The sequence below is a fragment of the Lithobates pipiens genome, unplaced genomic scaffold (genome assembly GCF_037356315.1).
Source record: "Lithobates pipiens isolate NorthernLeopardFrog02 unplaced genomic scaffold, aLitPip1_a1.2 Scaffold_28, whole genome shotgun sequence".
Classification (NCBI taxonomy): domain Eukaryota; kingdom Metazoa; phylum Chordata; class Amphibia; order Anura; family Ranidae; genus Lithobates; species Lithobates pipiens.
The window spans coordinates 210,862,131-210,884,334 of NW_027507789.1; the positions used below are offsets into that span (position 1 = coordinate 210,862,131).

General features: G+C 45.3%; 1 protein-coding gene across 5 annotated transcripts in view; it reads left to right on the forward strand.

The window, feature by feature from the left end:
* The first annotated feature begins 18,330 nt into the window (after window positions 1-18,330).
* The window catches only part of CSNK2A1 (casein kinase 2 alpha 1), a 39,130-nt gene continuing 35,256 nt past the window's right edge, over window positions 18,331-22,204 (forward strand). For all 5 annotated transcript variants that reach the window (XM_077460454.1, XM_077460450.1, XM_077460455.1 and 2 more), the window contains exon 1: window positions 18,331-18,444. The gene's annotated coding sequence lies outside the window, so the exon portion shown is untranslated. The remainder of the gene's footprint in view (window positions 18,445-22,204) is intronic.

Consider the following 22,204-nt stretch of genomic DNA (forward strand, 5'->3'; position numbering starts at 1 on the left):
CAGTGGGCCAGTCAGGTGCAGTCCTGGATCTGCTCCTCACTTATAGGAATGATCGCTATTTCATTCCTATCACCAATGAGCAGCTGCTGACACTTGCTGGAGTGAGGATTAGGCTTTCTGCTTCCTTCAACCTGGGGAGATAGACAGCCAGCAGGCTTTCCTTCCTCTCTCCCCTTATCACTTTTCACTTATCACATGACTGGAGAGAGGAAGGGAAGCTGTCTTCATTCTGGAGAACTGTGAGTACACGTGGGATGGGAAGAAGAGGGATGATGCCTGATGTAAGAAGACACTGATGGGGACCACTCTGATGTAAAGGGGTGCTGATGGTGATCACTCTGATGTGAAGGGGTGCTGATGGGGACCACTCTGATGTAAAGGGGTGCTGATGGGGACCACTCTGATGTAAAGGGGTGCTGATGGTGACCACTCTGATGTAAAGGGGTTCTGATGGGGACCACTCTGATGTAAAGGGGTGCTGATGGGGACCACTCTGATGTAAGGGAGACGCTGTTGGGGACACTCTGATGTGAAGGGGGACGCTGTTGGGGACCACTCTGATGTGAAGGGGGTGTTGATGGGGACCACTCTGATGTGAAGGGGGTGCTGATGGGGACACTCTGATGTAAGGGAGACGCGGTTGGGGACCACTCTGATGTAAGTTGGGTGCTGATGGGGACACTTAAAATTAAAGTGGGCCGATTTGGATTAAGTCCAGGGCCAAATTTTTGTCCCAGTCCAGCCCTGCCCCCAGCCCCCCCCCCCGTTTTACTAACCTGAGCCCTGTATTTCTCGACTCGGGGTCCTGGCTCTTGATTGGATAGATTGATAGCAGTGCAGCCATTGGCTACCGCTGCTGTCAACCAAATCCAATGGCACGGACGCCGGGGGGGGGTGTGGCCGAGACTGGCATTCGTGTCTATTGACGCAAATGCTAGACTCAGGAGCAGGCCCGCATGGTAACCCCCCCTGGGAGAGCGCTTCTCCCAGGGGGTTATCTGATGCTGGGAGGAACCGCGAGAGCCACCGGGGGGAACCCCAGCAATGAACAATCGGGGCCACTCTGTGCAAAACGAGCTGCACAGTGGAGGTAAGTATGATATGTTTGTTGTTTTAAAAAAATAAAAAACGAGCATTTACAATCACTTTAAAAAAATAAAAAGTATCGGTAATCGGTATCGGCAAGTACTTGAAAAAAAGTATAGATTCTTGTACACGGTCTTAAAAAAGTGGTATTGGTGCGACCCTAGTTATCATGGAAAAAAAGGTGTCTCCACGGAAGCTTCATCACCAATCCTTGTTTCCACAACAACTCTACATTTTTAAAAATCCATTTGTCACAGGGACAGAAAGTGAGAAACGAAAATCTTCTAAACAGGGACACAGACAGCAAAACAAACATTACAGGGGTGTTAACCCTTCCCTATGCTATCCAAAAAACTGAAAACTTTTTTTTTTTTTTGGGCTGGAGTTACAAAATTGTACCTGTTCCAACTGACATGCAAATTCGAACAAACGTACAGGACCAATTTTGTTTGTAACAATGTAACAAATTGCATCAATCAATAAATCCGTGCAATAGCGCAAATGGTGTAAATCGCATAACATAATCATGCCAGAAAGATAAACATCTTAAAAACTCCAGTAGGTCAAAAATAAATATCCAGTGCAAAATGCAAACAGTCCACTCAAAAAAATTGTGCAATCAGTCCAACAGATGATGGTAATCATGCAATGTGAGCAATAAGTGCAGTATACACCGTTCCTCCAAACTTCAGTGCTTCAAGTGCACCCCTTGTTTCCCCCAGCCCCTCACCTCTAATCAAGGTCCCTAAAGACCAGATCACGCTTGAGGGGTGGTTGGTAAGCAATCTTCCACCTCTTACCAATACAACCAACCGGGACACCAGCTTATTTCCTCCAATATCCACAATCCGGTTTATATATAAGAGAATAAGGGGGCCGCCAATGTGTAGTAAAGTTAATCCACTTTATTAATAAAAAATATCCACACTTACATTACAATGTAGAAATTCGCAGATGTAAACGGCTGCGACCGGAAGTGACGATCGACACCTAGACTCCTCCCTGACGCGTTGCGTCACATATCACGTGACTTTCTCAAAGGGTCTACTACTTTTTTGCACATTTTTTATGCACTGTATGAATTTGTATTTATATAATTTTTATTTATATATTATATTGTTTTGGAGAGTACACATTTAGTAGCATTTTAGTTAGCGCCACATAAAACACCCCCCATAATGGGTACAGATACATTAGCGCAAAAATTTATTTATTTATTTTTTGGGTGAAAGGTAATACGTATGGAAAATACTGAAAATGCATGGATAGTCTGTGGTTTGAGGCTGGGTTCACACCTATGCGAATTGGATGCAGGGTTTCCCTCGCATTACAATTCGCACAGCAGGAGAATGTGCACGGCTCCCTATGGCGCCAGTTCACACATCTCCGGGGCGGCTTGCACAGAAACGCTGTGCGTCTTTGGCTCCGTTTCAGGGCAGAATTCAGGCAAAGGTTCGGCCCCCAATTCCTCCCATAAGCAGAGAACAAGGACGTACAGCGTTCCTGTGCGATCCGCTGGAGTTTCCGGTGTGAACCGAGCTTAAAGCTGTGAGCCAATGACACACAAAATCCAAACCCCATCCTTTTTTTTTTTCATATCTTTATATCTTATATCTTCCCAACTTTTGGAGTCCTTGTAGGACAACTTTAGTTCATCTGAGGACAAATGTGTTTAGGCAAAAGGCACGCCCTTGTCGCAAATCTGGTCATGCAAGCCATGAATAATTAATGAGAAAATGACACACTTCTGACCATTTACAGACATACGCCTGTCATCTTAAAGCAAAACTCCAGTTTTATTTTTTATTTATTTGTTTACAAACTGAACGGCTCAGCTGTTGAAAAATTAAGGAATGCAACTTATGGCCCGTACACATGATCCCAAAATCTAGACGCATATTGAAAACGAAGAGTTTACGAAAATTCTCACGCGACAGAATAAAAATTGTTGATGTCATGCAGTCATGAAGCGACGTCATGTGTTGTATTGTCATTTTAATGTATTTTTTAACAACAACTGTACTGATTAACCACTTGCCGACCGCCGCACGCCGATATACGTCGGCACAATGGCAGCGGTGAGCAAATGGGAGTACCTGAAAGTCCCCTTTAATTGGCGGGGCTAAAAGGCTCGCCGCATACAGCGTGACCATGCCAGCGGGAGCGCCGATCGTGTCACGGAGCCACAGAACGGGGAGATACCTATGTAAACAAGGCATTTCCCCATTCTGCCTTGTGACAGGACAGAGATCACTGCTCCCTGTCACCGGGAGCAGTGATCGCTGTCATGTGAGTTGTAGCCCACCCCCCCCCTCCCTACAGTTAGAATCACTCCCTAGGACACACTTAACCCTTTGATCGCCCCCTAGTGGTTAACTCCTTCCGTGCCAGTGTCATTTACACAGTAATCAGTGCATGTTTATAGCACTGATCGCTGCATAAATGACAATGGTCCCAAAATAGTGTCAAAAGTGTCCGATGCATCTACCATAATGTCGCAGTCCTGATAAAAATCACAGATTGCCCCTATTACTAGTAAAAAAAAAAATAATAACAATGCTATAAATATAGCCCCTATTTTGTAGACGCTATAACTTTTGCGCAAACCAATCAATATACGCTTATTGCGTTTTATTTAATTTTTTTTTAAATACGTAGAAGAATACATATCGGCCTAAACTGAGGAAAATTTAGCTTTTTTTTTTTAAATGGGGATATTTATTATAGCAAAAAGTACAAAATATTGTGTTTTTTTTCAAAATTTGTAGCTATTTTTTGTTTATAGCGTGAAAAATAAAAACCGCAGAGGCAATCAAATACCGCCAAAAGAAAGCTCTACTCGTGGGGAAAAAAGGTTGTCAATGTTGTTTGGGTGCAGCGTCGCACGACCGTGCAATTGTCAGTTAATTCCACTATGATTCTGCATCACATAGTGGCCCATTATGTGTCACTTACCTGACACAGGAGCCAGTGATGTCACCGCTGTCCCCTGTAGCACGAAGCGTCCATCTTCTTCCGGGTATCACGGCTCTGGCACTGTGAATGGCCGGAGCAGAAATGACGTCACTCCCGCGCATGCGCACGGGAGCCGCCACTAACGGCATATCGCCGTTAGCAGCAGCAAGCTCAGTGCGCCTGCGTGCCACTGTCTACGGCGCATGCGCCGTAGACAGCGGTGCCTGTCTTTTTGCAAATATCTCCTAAACCGTGTAGGTTTAGGAGATATTTAATGGAACTACAGGTAAGCCTTAATCTAGGCTTACCTGTAGGTCAAAGTGGTCTGTCAGGGTCTGTAAGGGTTTATAACCACTTTAAAGGAGTTGTAAAGACAGAAGTTTTTTTTAATCTTAATGCATTCTATTCATTAAGATAAAAAGCCTTCTGCGTGTAGCAAACCCCCCCCCCCCCCCCCCAGCACCCCCCTAATTACTTACCTGAGCCCCTTCTCTGTCCAACGATGTCCACAAGTCCCTCGGCTGTCCAGGACTCTCCTCCTGATTGGCTAAGACACAGCAGCAGTGCCATTGGCTCCCACGGCTGTCAATCAAAGTCAGTAAGCCAATCAGGAGAGAGAGGGACACACACAGAGCTGAAACTCAGTTTGAGTGCCCCCATAGCAAGCCACTTGCTGTGGGGGCACTTGACAGGAGGGAGGGGCCAGGAGCACCAAAGAGAGACCCCGAGAAGAGGAGGATCTGGGCTGCTCTGTGCAAAACCAACTGCACAGAGGAGGTAAGTATCACATGTTTGGTATTTAACTGCTTACGGACCAACTGCTGCAGTTGTACGTCGTCTCTTTGAAGAGGAATGTCGTTGTTATGGCAGCAGCTGCCATAACCCTGGTATTCTCTTCTTCAGCGGGTGGTCTGCTTTCAGATAAAAGTGGTCTCTGTGGCGGATTCGCCACAAGATCACTTTTACTGGTGGCAGGAGATGGCCCCCACTCCCGCCCAATGCTCTTAAAGGATTTTTATTTTTTTTAATCATTATGCTTTAGTGTAAATATGAGATGTGAGGTCTTTTTGACCCCAGATCTCACATTTAAGGCCCCTTTCACACATGCGGATGGTATGTCCGTATTTCATCCATCCGTTTGCGGATGAAATACGGGCATACATTCATCCCTATGGGATAGCGGGTGTCTGCGGGTGAGCATCCGCAGACACCCGATATCGTCCACCTCCGCAACTGTCCGATTCTGCAGACAGAGGAAAATCCTATTTTTCTGTCCGTCTGCAGAGCGGATCGGATGAACACGGACAGACGGTCCGTGCTCATCCGATCCCCATAGAGGAGAGCGGAGAGCTGACAGGAGCGATCCCCGCTGAGCGAGCAGATCATCACGGGGCGGATCATTACTGATCCGCCCCGTGTGAAAGAGGCCTAAGAGGTCCTGACATGCTTTTTTTTTTCTATTACAAGGAATGTTTACATTTCTTATAATAGGAATAAAAATAACCCAGAATTGTGTTTTTTTAAAAGGACAGTGTCAAAATAAAAATAAAATAAAAAAAAGTAAAATAAATAAGAAAAAAAAAAGTAAAGTGCCACGTCCCGCTGAGCTCGCGAACGCATGCGCGAGTAACGCCTGCATATGTTCAAACCACACATGTGAGGTATCGCCGCGATCGTTCGAGTGAGAGCAACAATTCTAGCCCTAGACCTCGTTTGTAACTCAAAAATGGTAACCTGTATAAATGTTTAAACATCGCCTATGGAGATTTTTAAGGGTAAGCGCTTGTCGCCATTCTACAAGTGGGCGCAATTTTGAAGCGTCACATGTTGGGTATCAATTTACTCATCGTAACATTATCTTTCACAATAAAAAAAAAATTGGGCTAACTTTACTGTTGTCTTATTTTTTTTTATTAAAAAAAATGTATTTTTTCCAAAAAAATGTGCGCTTGTAAGACATAGTTACATAGTAGGTGAGGTTGAAAAAAGACACAAGTCCAACCTATGTGTGCGATTATATGTCAGTATTACGTCAGTAATAATTATATGTCAGTAAGACCGCTGCGCAAATACGGTGTGATATAAAGTATTGCAATGACCACCGTTTTATTGTCTAGGGCAGTGATGGCGAACCTTGGCACCCCAGATGTTTTGGAACTACCATGATGCTCCACTACACTGCAGAGTGCATGAGCATCATGGGAAATGTAGTTCCAAAACATCTGGGGTGCCAAGGTTCTCCATCACTGCTCTAGGGTGTTAGAAAAAATATATATAATGTTTGGGGGTTTCTAAGTAATTTTTTAGCAAAAAAATATATATATTTGAACTTGTAAACACCAAGTCTGAAATATAGGCCTGGTCATTAAGTGGTTTTAAAATAAAGCATGCAACTCAAGAAGGGAATTTGCAAATAAAAAACTGGTATGGAGGTGTAAAAAAGAGCACCAGCTCTTCTGTATGGGGCCCAGGGGCAGAAGAGGCGTACATTTATTTACCCTGGGGCGCAGGAGGAGTATTAGCACGGGTCACGGCTTCCAGCACTTGTTCTAAAGTTTCCTGGCCCCCGTTAGTTCAGCAGGAAGTAAAAAAACAAAACTGCGCTATTCAAAAAAGACCCCCCAGTAAGCAGCAGCTCAAATCATTATACTACGACACATCAAACTCTATACCATAAGAAGCTGCGCTGAAAAAGATTTTTTTGTGAAAAAGTGTGTATGTGCTTCATTGATAAAAATAGTAATAAAGTGTGAATAAATCCAAATGTACTAGTGCACTACACCAAAAATTGATATAAATAAAATTACAAATAAATAGAAAGTGAATTCATTAGCCGTGATGAATATGATTACTAATTAAAAATATCAGTAATTGCAAAAATATAGTGAATAAATATCTAATAAATAAATGAATAAATTAATACAGAGAATACAATAATCAAAAATGTATACAGAAAATACAATAATCAAAGATAATAATTAATAATACAGCATGATTATAGATATAAGTCCAAAAAAAAAAAGTCCCAATGAATGCCAAATGCAAAGAAATTTATGAGAAGTCCAGTGCAGAGCAGAAATGAACACCAATGGGAAACAGTGCTGCAAAAGCCAAGCAATAGCCACCACCAATAGCTGTTCTGGCCGCTTACCGGAACATATGGTCCCTATTCAATGGGACCAGAAAACGCATGGAGATAGTATCGGGATGAACCCTTTAGGCAGGAAACCTCTCTCTCCAAACAATGCAGGAAAATAAGCCACAATGGATCGATGCGTATAAAAGACAAAGAGATACTCGCATAGCGTAAAAACCTCTTAAATTTATTCCATTAAAAAACAATATATATGAACTCACATATTCCAACTGCAAACAACGCATAAAAATATATGAGCCGGCCGGCTCACGACTAACGCCGGTAGTTCCGGGCCTGGCGTAGAACGCGGTGACTTCAGCACGCCGTTCCTCCCAAATCTCTATTAATTAATTTATTAGATATTTATTCACTATATTTTTTCCTCGTTCAAAAATTTTTATTTTATGTTAAAATAAATTACATGTACAGAATATAAGACAAATTATGTGATACCAGAAATAAAAAGTAGACATATTGAAGTACGGATGATACAAAGCAAAGAAGAATTTCAAGATATTCTCGTGGGAATGACAATAAATGGCCTTTAAATATTTTAGAATTTGAAAACATTCTTATAGCGGAGTTTTAAACATTTTAATCCCAAGAAAATATAAATATGTCTAAAAGAAAATATATGATTTTAAAGTTTTGACCATAACTTCTAAAGTATGTTTATAGTAAGTATTATATAGTAAGGGAAGAACATAAAAGGTATATAGGAGGGGAAGGGGAGGGAATAATTCTCTGGAGGAGGTTTTATATATCATCTAATGTTGTAATTCTATAAAAAATCTTAATCACCATAACAATAAAACTTGGTTGTCAATATTATCTGACGTATAATATTTAATCCAGGGTTTCCATATGATATCAAACTTTGTCATCTGGTTTTTATCTATAGCGTACATTTTAGCATGGATGAAAGATTGATTCATTCTACGTTTGGTTTCTGCAATATTCACCACGTCTGTTTTCCACGCATTGGCTATAGTCTGCTTTGCGGCTATCAGGAGTGTAAGAACTAATTTGAATTGTTTCTGATTCAGAAAGGCTGGTTTTAAATTAAATAGAGCTATAATTGGGTCTGGAAAAATTGGACGATCAAAAAATTTTGTAATTATCAGAAAGATCTTTTTCCAAAATGATTGTACAATTCAGCAATGCCACCAGGTATGTATATAGGAGATTCTCGCAGGAACCAAATACCAGCGTGTGAGAACTTTATATGATGATTCAGACGCCAATATATTTATAGAGGAAGATTTTGTGAAACACCATATGTTGGACCAAGACCTAGAATCGATCGTACAATCCAAATCTTTTTCCCACTTGGCCACATATTTAGGTATAACAGTATTACAATTAGATATCAATTGTGTATACAATGATGTAATACGACCTTTAGCATGTGGTTCCTTGAGACAAAAACACTATATTTTTTCAATTACTGATATTTTTAATTAGTAATCATATTCATCACGGCTAATGAATTCACTTTCTATTTATTTATAATTTTATTTATATCAATTTTTGGTGTAGTGCACTAGTACATTTGGATTTATTCACACTTTATTACTATTTTTATCAATGAAGCACATACACTTTTTTTTCACGAAAAAATCTTTTTCAGCGCAGCTTCTTATGGTATAGAGTTCAGCAGGAAGGCCTGGGGGCAGAGAGAGGACTTCTTTTTTTGTTTTTGGGAGCAGGTGGAGCAATATCAGATGACTCCCGAAAGTCACTCCTTACATTACACTCCTGTATTTAGTCTCATGTTGCCCACTCTCACATGTCACCACGTTGTCACCCCTGCCTTGGTATTGTCCTATGGGTGTCCAAGGGGTCCCTGTCAGATAGACTGTACAGGTCCCCATGATTGATAATGGCAGCCCTGGCCATGGCGCTGCACATGTCATCTTTTATGACCCCAGCCATTTGATGGCTTGACAGTTTGGCTGAGAACAGAAAGCATCTATGACAGTTATCATTCATGCTATGCCTTGAAAATAACTGTTTTGTCAGACGGGTAAATTGATGGGCATAGTTCCCTTTTAAACTTTGAAAATTAAAAAATAGAAGTTGATTGGTTGCCAAGCACAGCTGTTACAAATTCCAAGCTAACCAAGTTAAAGTGATTGTACGGGTTTGTTTTTGACATAACAAACATGTCATACTTACCTCCACTGTGCAGCTCGTTTTGCACAGAGTGACCCCGAACCTCGTCTTCTGGGCCCCCCCCCCGGTGGCTCCTCCCCGCATCAGATAACCCCCTAGGAGAAGCGCTCTACCGAGGGGGTCACCTTGCGGGGGGCGCTCCCCGAGTCCAGCATTCGGCGGCCATAGCCGCCAAATGTATGACTCGGCCCCGCCCCCGTGTCATTGGATTTGATTGACAGCAGCGGGAGCCAATGGCTTCGCTGCAATCAATCTATCTAATCACGAGCCGAGAACCCCGGGCAGAGAGACAGCGCGTTCCCATCCGTGTCAAGTTCCAGGGCTCAGGTAAGTAAAACGGGGTCGCTGGGGGGCGGTCACTACCAGGTGTTTTTTCACCCTAATGCAGTGTTTCTCAACTCCAGTCCTCAAGGTGCACCAACAGGTCATGTTTTCAGGATTTCCACTATTTTGCACAGGTGATTTGATCAGTTTCACTGCCTTAGTAATTACCACAGCTGTTTCTTCTGAGGGAAATCCTTAAACCATGACCTGTTGGTGCGCCTTGAGGACTGGAGTTGAGAAACACTGCCCTAATGCATAGGACGTACCACTTAAAGACAGACCCTCTTTTTCAGACTTGGTGTTTACAAGTTAGAAACAAGTTCTTTTTTGCTAGAAAATTACTTAGAACCCTCAAACATTATACATTTTTTTCCCAACACCCTAGAGAATAAAATGGCGGTCATTGCAATACTTTTTGTCACCGTATTTGAGCAGCGGTCTTGCAAGCGCACTTTTTTTGGAAAAAAATTCACTTTTTTGAATAAAAAAATAAGACAACAGTAAAGTTAGCCCAATTTTCATTGTGAAAGATATTGTTACGATGAGTAAATTGATAACCAACATGTCACGCTTAAAAATTGCGCCCACTCGTGGAATGGCGAAAAACTTTTACCCTCCATAGACGACATTTAAATAAATTCTGCAGGTTGCATGTTTTGAGTTACAGAGGAGGTCTAGGGCTAGAATTATTGCTCTCGCTCTAACGGTTGCAGCGATACCTCACATGTGTGGTTTGGCCACCATTTTCATATGCAGGCGCTACTCACGTATGTGTTCGCTTCTGCACACAAGCTCATCGGGAATTTTTTTTTTTCTTATTTATTTTACCTGATTTTATTTATTTTTACACTGTTTTAAAAAAAAAAAAAATTGCCTCACTTTTATTCCTATTACAAGGAATGTAAACATTAGGGATGAGCTTCATGTTTGAGTCGAACATACTTTCGACTCGAACATCGGCTGTTCGCCCGTTCGGCGAATTCCGAACGTTATGGGCCGTTCGCACCAAATTCGTGTGGCGCTCACGATGGCGCAGTGCATTGCTGGCTCATGATTGGCCAAGCATGCACTGTGACCCCACATGCTTGGCCAATCACAGCGCCGGCAGCGAGGAGAGCCATGATTGGCCACAGGCAGGATGCCTGTGGCCAATCATAGCTCAGGCTGTGTAGTACACGCCCCACACTATATAAGGCCTCCAGCGCGGCGGCCTTGTGTAGTGTGTTGGCATCTGTAGCAGTTAGTGGGTGTTCTGTGTACCTTCAACACAGTATACACCGATCGTTATCGGACGATTTTTCGTTCTTGCTCTTCTGTAGTGGTTGTTGTCTGCGTGCCCTGACCGCAGTATACACCGCTATATTCACCTATATATCTAGCGATATATCTATCTTTTATAATAGAGCTTTCAGTCAGTGTTAGGAGCTTGTGCGTGCTGTCTGCGTGCTCTGAACGCAGTATACACCACTATATACACCTATATAGCTAAATATCTTGCTCGTTTTAAATAGAGCTTTCAGTCAGTGTTAGGAGATTGTGCGTGCTGTCTGCATGCTCTGAAAAAGACGGACGGCAAAACAAATTATACAGGGGTGATAACCTTTCCCTATGTTTTCCAAAAAGCTTAAAAATAGTTTTTTTGACTGGAGCTACACTTTAAAAATGTACCGGTTGAAAATTACAAACAGATTCAACTTAACACAACAAACCTACACAGTCCCTGTCTTGTTTGCACCGCCTGTATACTGCTGTTCTGAGTATATAGGGCCTGGGGGCCACACGTATTTCCTTTTTTTAATATGGGTACGGGGTTCCCCTAAATATGCGTACAAGACCCAAAGGGGCTGGTAATGGGAAGGGAGGGCTACCCATGCCATTTTTCTCAATGATTTTCAACCATATTGCAGGAACCAGATATAACATTAAAACCGTAAGCAGTTTTCAATGTTATTTCCGTTTAATGTCATTTTGTGCAGGGACTGTTCTAAACACGGGAAACACGTGGCACTTCACAGGCATACTACAGACACCCCCCAGGCACCATATTTAAAGGAATGTTTCACTTTTTTTTTTTTCACTTTAATCGTCATTAAAATCAGTGCTCCCGCCAAAACGGCCGTTTTTAAAAGTTTTTTTTGCATTGACCCATGTCCCCTGGGGCAGGAGCCAGGTCCCCAAACCCTTTTTAGGACAGTATCTTGCATATTAGCCGTTAAAATGAACACTTTTCATTTCGAACGTTCGAGTCCCATAGACTTCAATGGGGTTCTAACGTTCGTACGAATTTGGGGTCCGTTCGAAAGTTCTGGTGCGAACCGAACCGGGGGGTGTTCGGCTCATCCCTAGTAAACATCCCTTGTGATAGAAAAAAGCATGACAGGTCCTCTTAAATATGAGGTCTGGGGTCAAAAAGACCTCACATCTCATATTTGGACTTGGATTTTTTTGAAAAAAAATGGCCCTTTAAGACGTATGGGCAGAAGTGATGTTTTGACGTCGCTTCCGCCCTGATATGGTATGGAGACAGGTGGGCGCCAACTTCCCCTCACTCGTCTCCATACCCAGCCACGGACAGGTCCCGATTGCCCCTGCTGCTGCCGACGGCTCCAGTAAGCGGCGGAGGGCGAGGGAGAGAGGCGGGGGGGGGGGGGGGCTCTACGTCAACACTTTAAAGATGGCTATCTCGGTAACGGCAGCAGCTGCTGCCACAACCTAGTTAGCAATCTTTTCAGTGGGCAGTCCTATTTACGATAATGGTGGTCTCTGCGTCGGATTTGCCCTAAGAGAACACCGTTATCGGCGGGAGAGTCCCCCCTCCTCTCCTGCCTCTCTCCCGCCAATAACGGTGATCTCTCGGCAAATCCGCCACAGAGACCACCATTTTTGTAAAGAGGACCGCCCCCTGAAAAGATGGCTACCTCGGTTGTGGCAGCAGATATCCATCTTTAACGTGCCGATATATATGTACAGGAGCCGGTCGGCAAGTGGTTAAGATGAAAAAACACAAAGGCTTACAACCCCTTTAACGTGTAAAAAGTTTACAGTATGTCACCTGCCTATGCATGTTCAGTGGAATGTAGAGTTTGGCTCAGAAAGCAATAAAAGTCAAACACTGTGTACAAATACAACACAAAAAGTCGAGATTTTCACTGCTGAATCTCCACCCGGGGCCCAGACCTTGAGGCTGCTGACCCCTCCAACATACCAGAGTAGGGAAAGGGATGGCCGACACTCAGGATGACATCCAAAATAGTATTTCTTTATTAAATGCTTGTACAAAGCTGTAAAACACCCCTACGCGTTTCGGATGTTAGTCCTTACGCGATCGGATTTCTCGTCGGAAAAACATGTGACGGCTTTTCTGACGGGATTCCGCTCAAGTTTGCCTTGCATACACACGGTCACACAAAATTTCGCTGAAATTACGACCGTCAAGAACGCGGTGACGTACAACACTACGACGAGCCGAGGAAACGAAGTTCAATGCTTCCGAGCATGCGTCTAATTGTTTCTGAGCACGCGTAGGAATTCGGCGCGTCTGAGTTTCCGCAGACGATCACATTTTCGGATAGGAACTTTTCCCGACCGAAAAAATTGAGAGCATGCTCTCAATCTTTTGCTGGCTGGAATTCGGCCAGCAAAAGTCCGATGGAGCGTACACACGTTAATCTCATCGGTCTATTGCATAAGTCATGGCTAACGTCTGAAATGCGTAGACTGTTTTATTTTTTTATTGTTTTGGATGTCATCCTGAGTGCTGACCATCCCTTTCCTCGCTATTGTGCCCAGGGCAGCCGCCCCCTCTTTGCCCACCCCTTGTCCCGGTCCCTGATTATTGGTGATACCATGTAACATTGCACTGCGCCAGTAAGGGCCCTGTCACACCGATCAGTTTTTCCCCTTACCAAATGCGGAAGAAAAACGCATGGCCATTAAATCCTAAGGATTTACACCAGTCAGTTGTGTTTTGAAAAGCTCTGCATGCTGCATTTGTAGTGCGTTTTTGGTGCGGTAAACTAAAAAAAAAAAAAAAATGCACCCCCCCCCTTTAAAATGAATGGAAAACACACAAGAAATGTGGCAAAAATGCACCCTCGGTGGCGCTTTTGGGTCACATGTCCTATTTCCACAGATGCAAAATGCATCAGAAACACGAAAGAGCTGCGTATGCGTTTTTACTGTATTTGTTTTTTTTGCAATGGAGCGGTGTGAAGGCAGCCTGACAACAAATTCAAAATCTCCTCTTGCTGATCTGTAGACCAAAGTTTGTATACGCTGCGAACTGCCACTTGTCTAAAATGCATGACAAAGTATTTTTTCCTTATCAGAGTGTCCTTGATAGGAAATATCTGTATTGCCCAGCTGCAACCAATCAGATGGAATTCCATGTTGCAATGGGACAGATGATGATGTAATGCTGTATTGTGTAAAGCATTCCATAGACAACAGTACACGGGGTCCCCTAACGCAAAGACTGAACCTCTCCCATTGGATGTAGTAGATGACGTTAACCACTCGCTGACCGCCCTATGGCAGATTTGCTGCTACAGGGCGGCAGCTGTAACCCGGAGCTATAAGTATACATGTGATCCCGCATTTCCACCTGCAGGGGGCGCCCACGCGAGACTAACGTGGCACTTCTGCTGTGATCATTCACAGCAGAAGCCGATTCCGCAGGTGCTGGGCACTCAGTGTCTGCAAGCACCCCACCGATGGCTGGGCAGAGACTCAGAGCGGAGCTCTGCATATGTAAACAAGACAGAGTTCTGTTCTGAAAGGGGGGGGGGGGGAATGGATTCTGTGTTTCTGCAAAGCAGGGACGAGGATCCATCTCTTTCCCTATTAAAAACATGGCACACAGTGCAGACAAACACTGGTTAGGCACACGTTTAACCCTTTGATTGCCCCTGATGTCCCAGCCAGTGTCATTAGTACAGTGACAGTGCATATTTTTAGCACTGATCACTGTATTAGTGTCTTGGTTCCCAAAAAGGGTCAGACGTTTCAGTTAGTGCCCGATTGTTCTCCGCAATATTGCAGTGCCGCTAAAAGCCGCTGATCGCCGCTATGACTAAAATAATTTTTTTTTTCAATTCCAGTAGTTTTCCATAGTTTGTAGACACTATAACATTTGCGTAAACCAATCAATATACGTTTATTGGGACTGCAGATAAATCTCGCGCAGCAATTGTGGCAAACCGCATCGCATGAAGCTTGTCGCCCCAAAGGAGCTCCTGCTCCATTCTGGGCAACAAGCTTTGCCACGATGCGTTTTGCCTAGGGCTGCGGAAATTAATGATTAATTCCTCGATTAATTGCAAATTTTTTTTTTTATTGATCAAAATTCTTTTGATCGGTACTCACCTCTCCTCTGCCTTTCCGGGTCTTCAGGGAGTTCCGTCGGAGATCCGGTGACGTCATGGACATTGACGTCACTTGACTCCTCCCCCCTTCCCCGATTGCCTCCGTCTGCTAACGAAGGCAAGGGGGGGAGGAGTCCGGGGATGTCGAAGTTCTGATTGAACGTAACGCGTACAGGGGGAGGAGCTACACGTGATGTCACCCGCTGCTGCCCTACGGAACTAACCGGATTGTCGGCTTTACATGCTGTGTTTTTATCATCTTTATGTGAGTTGTTTGTGTTTTGAACACAAAAATGAAATCTTACACTTAAGCGCTGAGCACTTAGATCTTTTCTTTCTACCCATGACCTGGCGTCCTTGCTGAGATCTAAGGAGACGTGAGAGAAGTTTATGGTCCGTGTTAACCCTTTTGATACCAGTTTGCATGACCACCTGTTTGCACAGGGGTCCATGCCATAAGGTGAGAGTGATAAGGGAGACCGGAGGTGGAGGGATTGTCACGCTACTGTGGGAAAAAAAATGACTTACATCAGAGCTACAGTTTGAATTTAAAACGTATTTGTGTGAACTGTGAAGTTAAGTCATGGATTGTGGAAACTAACTAGTGTCGGGTGATTGTATATAGTGTATACCACATTTACCACTGACTAATGCAGAGCTGCAATGCAAGGGGATCAGCTAAAAGTAGTCGGATCTGTATGTGCGTTATAATTAATCGAAATGAGTCCATAAAAAAAAAAAAAAACGATGAATCGAACATGAAAATTTTAATCAGTGACCGTCCTAGTTTTGCCACTATTGCGGTGCGAACTCCACAGTGAAGTCAGCGACTGATTCCTAAGGACCCATTCGCACCTGTGCGTTTTCGGGCAAGCGTGCAGAAACACGTGCCTCTGCCCGTATTCCCTCAAAACCTGCATTGTGCTTGCAGTGCAATTGATTCTTAACCACTTGCCTACTGGGCGCTTTTACCCCCTTCCTGCCTGGGCCAATTTTAAGCTTTCAGCGCTGTCACACTTTGAATGACATTTGCGCGATCATGCAACACTGTACCCAAATTACATTTTTAGCATTTTTTTGACACAGAAAGAGCTTTCTTCTGGTGGTATTTAATCACCACTGGGTTTTTTATTATTATTATTTTTTGCTAAACAAACTGAAAATTTCTGTTATAAAAAATTGTAAATAAGTAATTTGTCTCCTTCACTGACGGGCACTGATGAGGCTGCACTGACGGGCACTGGTAGGCTTCACTGATGGGCACTGATATGCGGCACTTATAGGCATCACTGATAGCCAACACTGATATGTGGCACTTATGGGCACTGATAGGGGACAATGATAGGCACTGATATGTGGCACTTATGGGGACTGATAGGCATCACTGATGGGTGCTGATAAGGGGCAATGATATGCGGCACTTAGGGGCAATGATAGGCATCACTGTTGGGCGACACTGATATGCATCACTGATGGGAACTGATATGTGGCACTTATGGGGACTGATAGGCATCACTGATGGGCACTGATAGGCATCAATGATATGGGGCACTGATAGGCATCACTGCTGGGTGACGCTGATATGCATCACTGATGGGCACTAATAGGTGACACTGATGGGAACTGATATGTGGCACGTATGGGGACTGATAGGCATCACTGATGGGCACTGATAGGCATCAATGATATGGGGCACTGATAGGCATCACTGCTGGGTGACGCTGATATGCATCACTGATGGGCACTAATAGGTGACACTGATGGGCACTGATATGTGGCACGTATGGGGACTGATAGGCATCACTGGCGGGCACTGATAGGCATTACTGATGGGCACTAATAGGCAACACTGATAGGCACTGATATGTGACACTTATGGGGACAGATAGGCATCACTGACGGGCACTGATAGGTAACACAGATAGGCATCGCTGATGGGCACTGATAGGCGACACTGATAAGCATCACTGATGGGCACTGATAGGTGGCACTTATGGGTACTGATAGGCATCACTGAAGGTCGACACTGATATGTGGTACTTATGGGCACTGATAGGCACTAATAGGTGGCACTTATAGGCACTGATAGGACATCACTAATGGGCACTGACAGGCAGCACTGATAGGAATCACTGATATTCGGCACTTATGGGTATTGATAGGCATCACTGATAGGCATTACAGACATGCGGCACTTATGGGCACTGATAGACAGCACTGAGGGGCATTGACAGGCAGTACTGATGCCTATCAGTGATCACAGATCTCTGCAGATGCGCATCGCAGGGGGCGCTCAGGAAGTGTGATCACAGAAGGACGTCAATAGACACCATCCCGGAAATGTGAGACTTCACTGTTGCCGTCATTCGTCTATAGCGCGGTCGGGAAGAGGTTAAAGTGGAACTAAAGGGTGAACACTCACCTATCCAGTGGTCCCTCGCCGCCATCTTTTCCTGAGTGCCGTTCTTTGGGCCTCTTCATTAGCCAGGATGATGTCCCCTCTGTGCATGCAGAAGGACCAGTCATTCCGGCGCTCAAGAGATGGGCACGTCGCTGTAACCTGAGCCACGCATGCTCTGAAGAGGACACCGTGCAGGATGATTGGAGCATTTTATTGAACCGCTCGCTGCTTATTACAGCAAAACATTCATGGCACCACATGCAGTCGTGTAAGAAACGCGCCAACCAGAACGCACATGAGCGTGTCACGCGGGTATGAATGAGGCCTGGGGCTTCCCAAATTATAAATCTCCGCCAGACTTCGAATCTTTACCTCCAGCCTGCTCCTCTCTATACTGGTTATACTGGGCATACTGGTACACAGAGGCCAGGGAGGACCCTCAATAATGGGAGGCCGCCGCCCCCCCCCCCAATAAATACACAGGACACCCACATCTCACACCCTCCTCTTTATTTCACAATGAAGCTCCATAATCTCGCCACGTTTGCCAGAAATAAATATATTTTATTGCCTCCACCAACTACATATCCCAGAATGCCCAGCGGCTCCGCGCAAAGGCACGGCGCATGCGCGAATCGCCCTCCGCCGCCATGATGCGGTTGGCCCTCTTTTTTTTTTCGCTTAGTCAGACGGCGAATGTCCCGCCACCTCACCCCCCGGGATTGTACTCTCCTCCGCGGCCCGGGGTTTGGTCATTAGCCCTCGGCGCGGAGTCACCGGAGAGAGAAAAAGAGAAAGAGACGGGGGGAGGGTTGGCGATGAGCACCTCCCCTCCGCCCGCCAACCACAAGATGGCGCCCGGAATCGCCCACCGCAGCGAGCCGAGTGTATTTCCGCTTCCGGTCAGCCTCGCTGTGGTCCCTGCGGCTGGCGGCCGTGTGTCTCCGCCATATTGTCTGTGTGATCCCGGCGGGAGCGGCGGCCGCGGGGAGCGGGAAGAGCAGGTGCGGCCGGCTGAGCCGGGGCTCGGGTGACAGATGGGGGGAGGGAGGGAAGAGGGGGGCGCCCGATAGAGGGCGGGGCCCGGGCTCTACCGGAGACCCGCCATCTCCGGGTGTGTGTGGGGGGAGGAGGGAGAGGGGACGGGTGTAGGACCGGGAGTGTTCGGGTGATAAGGGGCGGTACTGCCTATCGGTGGGGTGAGGCTCGGTATGGATCCCCCTCTATGATTGGGGTCTTCTATAGATGATTATTATAGGGGGGATGTGTGTCCTGCCGAGCATCCCATCCATAGGGATCCTCACCCCAAATCCAGACACCCCTTTTATTTTTATTTCCCTGCTACGTGGCCCCTATAAGTGACCCCCTTTTAACGCCCGTGAGATGGCGTGGCCTCCCCCATCACGTGAGCGCTGTGATTGGCTCTCGCGGCGGTCACATGATCGGAAGCCACGAGCCCCCGTGGCGGACGAAACCCTCCCGGCTTGTGCGGAACTACACATCCCACGAGGCACTGTGGCGAGGCATGATGGGAGTCGTAGTTCCTGAACCAGTGAAGGGTCGTAGTGTGGAGACCCCCGCAGCCGCTGGAATACGTCTAAAGCGGGGGAGGGGGGGGTCCGCCATCTATATTAGTGATGGTGAACCTTGGCACCCCAGATGTTTTGGAACTACATTTCCCATGATCGACTACACTGCAGAGTGCAAGAGCATCATGGGAAATGTAGTTCCAAAACATCTGGGGTGCCAAGGTTCGCCATCACCGCTATATATATATATATATATTTATATTTATGTGTGTGTGTATATATGTATATGTGTATATATATATATATATATATATATATATATATAGTTCTTGTGCACATGAGCTGTGAAGCCAGTACAGGCGCCAGAAGAGGAAAAAAAATATGCATCTGTGAAAAAGGCGCTTTTAGTCAGAGTTCATACTGTGATGAAGCGGGAACCAGTGCGATTCCAGCGTCGGTTCCCGTATCGCACCCCACTCCTTGCAGGCAGTTGACGCTGCCCTCTGCCAACCGCTGCGGGTGTTCATACAATGTTCATGACACACCCCCCCCCCCCCCCCCCAGATCGGTACAAAGATCGCAGTGCCAACTGTGGATTCGGATTGCGTAGGTGAGAACACCCATGTGATCCGATTCCAGTGCAGAAGGAGCAAAAAAAGTCCCTGCACCCCCCCATAAGAGTTCAGCCATACAAACTATATGGCTGAACTCGCATTACAGAGACCTTACGTGCGATCTGTTCGGGTGCAAATCGCATGTGATGTCTGTGTTCTCTATAGTGAGCCTGGGCTTTGGAAGCGTTTTTATATTGGCGAGTAATGTGCCCTCCTGTACCTTTTGTATTGTACTGTAATTGTGTTGTCCCCCCTATACATTGTAAAGCGCTGCGTAAACTGCTGGCGCTATATCAATTGTGTATAATAATAATAATGTGTGATTTAGCAGCATTTCCCTGCCCTCTTCTTCTATTTCCCACCCCTAAATCCTATTGCTACACCTTTAAAAAAAAAAAAGAAAAAAAAAAGCTTAACATGCAGGGGTGTTATAACTGAGGGCCCTCCAGGTGTTGCAGAACTACAAGTCCCATGGTGCCTCTGCCTCCTGTGGGAGTCATGCTTGTAACGGTCAGCCTTGCAAGGCCTCGTGGGATTTGTAGTTCTGCAACAGCGGGAGGGCCGCCAGTTGGATGCTTTGCAGCGTTTAGCCGCCGCTTTCACTGCTGTAACACTGCTGCTCCAGAATGCACTGGGGTATTTTTTTGTTTTTGCTTCTCAACTCCCGTCCTCAGGGCCCACTAACAGGCCAGGTTTGCAAGATAACTGAAATACATGACAGGTGATATCATTTGCTGCTCAGTGATTGCAGTATTCTAGTCTGCATCTCCCCCAAGGTAATACATAAAACATGGCCTGTTAGTGGGTCCTGAGGACTGGAGTTGACGACCACTGTGTTAGTACATCTACCCAAAACTATGCTTCTGTCCAAAGGTGCCCCCTGTTCTCCTTCATCCAGAGTGGGGGCATTCTAATACAGGAGGTGTGTTACTGGCCAGGTGAAAACAGGGGGGGGGGGGGGCTAAAAAAAAGAAACACAATTTGTAATGCCTGGGAGGGGGTGTGGCTTCTCTATCATGTGACCGACTCTCACTGCATTCATGTGATTGGCAGCCAGTGGGACAGGCTGCCAATCAGGAGCTCTGAGAGCCCGGCTGTTCTGGACTTGTATACACCGTGGCTGAGTGTTGATACCCACCATCTATCTGTGTGTTAGTCTGCAAGAGGTTAATGAAGTATGGGTTAAAACTTTTGTCGGGCATCTTTTATTTTATTTTTTGCATCTGTGTTCCAGTTAAAGAGTAACTCCACTTTGTTTTTGTTTTTTTGGTTACCAAGAAAAAAGTGTTCTCCCCTCTGGGTGATCTCTGTACAATGCAGGGATTTCACCAAAATTTGTTGCAGATTGCTACCTATTTCTGCTCTAGAGAAAAAGCTGTTTGGTAATGTGAATGGGAGTGACTTGATGATTATCAGCCGCTGCACTTGCAGCGTTTTAATAAGGAAAGTGGTAGCGTATGCATATTCCTTTAGACATGATTCCTCAGAGTATCTCATGAAAAATGACATTTCTGTTACAGAGGATGCCCAATATCTGGCTTGTATCTTAGTGCAGACTTCTGGGAGAATCAGTGAGCCAATCACAGAAGCAGGAAGTGATGTATCTGGGGAGGGGCGTTCTGTACACCATTTATGGACCACCTCCGGGTTGCCATATTGCATTTTGACAGAAAATATCAGTACTGCCGACCTTAAAGCGGAGCTCCACCCAAAAGGGGAATCTCCGTTTATGTTTCCTCACCCCCCTTCCTCCTCCGGAGCCACATTTGTCACCTTTCAGGTGAGGGGGCGTGGTTTGGTGTACCAGTTTTCGGCAGGTACCCGTCGCTCAGTTCTGGGAGATGCTGGCTCCCCCTTCCTCTGCCGCCGAGCCATTTAGACAGCTCAGCATGCTTTGCATGCGTAGTAGGGAACCGGCTGTGAAGCAGATTTCTCTAACAACTAATGGCACCCAAGAGTCGATCAGAAAATCGGCTGAGGTGCCGACTTACCTGTCCATCGTGGGATCAACGGGCAGTGTCCTAATAAGTCACAGCTACAGTATTTTTAGCTGCTGACTTTTACTTTTGTTTGGGGGGGGGGGGGCAGCACTCTTCTTTAAAAGAAAAGGATTTTTTATTAACATGTTAACACTATGGCAGTGATGGCAAACCTTGGCACTCCAGATGTTTTGGTGCTACATTTCCCATGATGCTCTGCAGTGTACAGTGGCTTTTATGGCCACCATACTTATTACAATGTGACGGTACGATGTGCTTAATTGTCTCTTTCCACAGCATGTCTTGAACTTGTCTTGAGGAAAATATATGCGGTACGGGTTGCAATTTGCTGACCTCTTGCCGAAAATGCTGTTGGTCTGGCCGTCCTGCTGACCGATATGTATCACTGTGTTTTGCACTAGTAGTTTGACGCAAACACAAATTAGGAAAATCTGCAGAATTGGGAATCCTTTGTCTGTATATCTTTGGTTAGTGAATGTTTTGAGGCAGTAGAACCCGATGCAACCAGCAATTTTGGAAATGGACCTCTAACCTTTTTTTTTTTTTCCCCTCAAAAGGCATTTGAAAAACCGTTGTGCAAGTACCGTGGCACATAAAATTGCAAAACCCTGGAATTCTGCC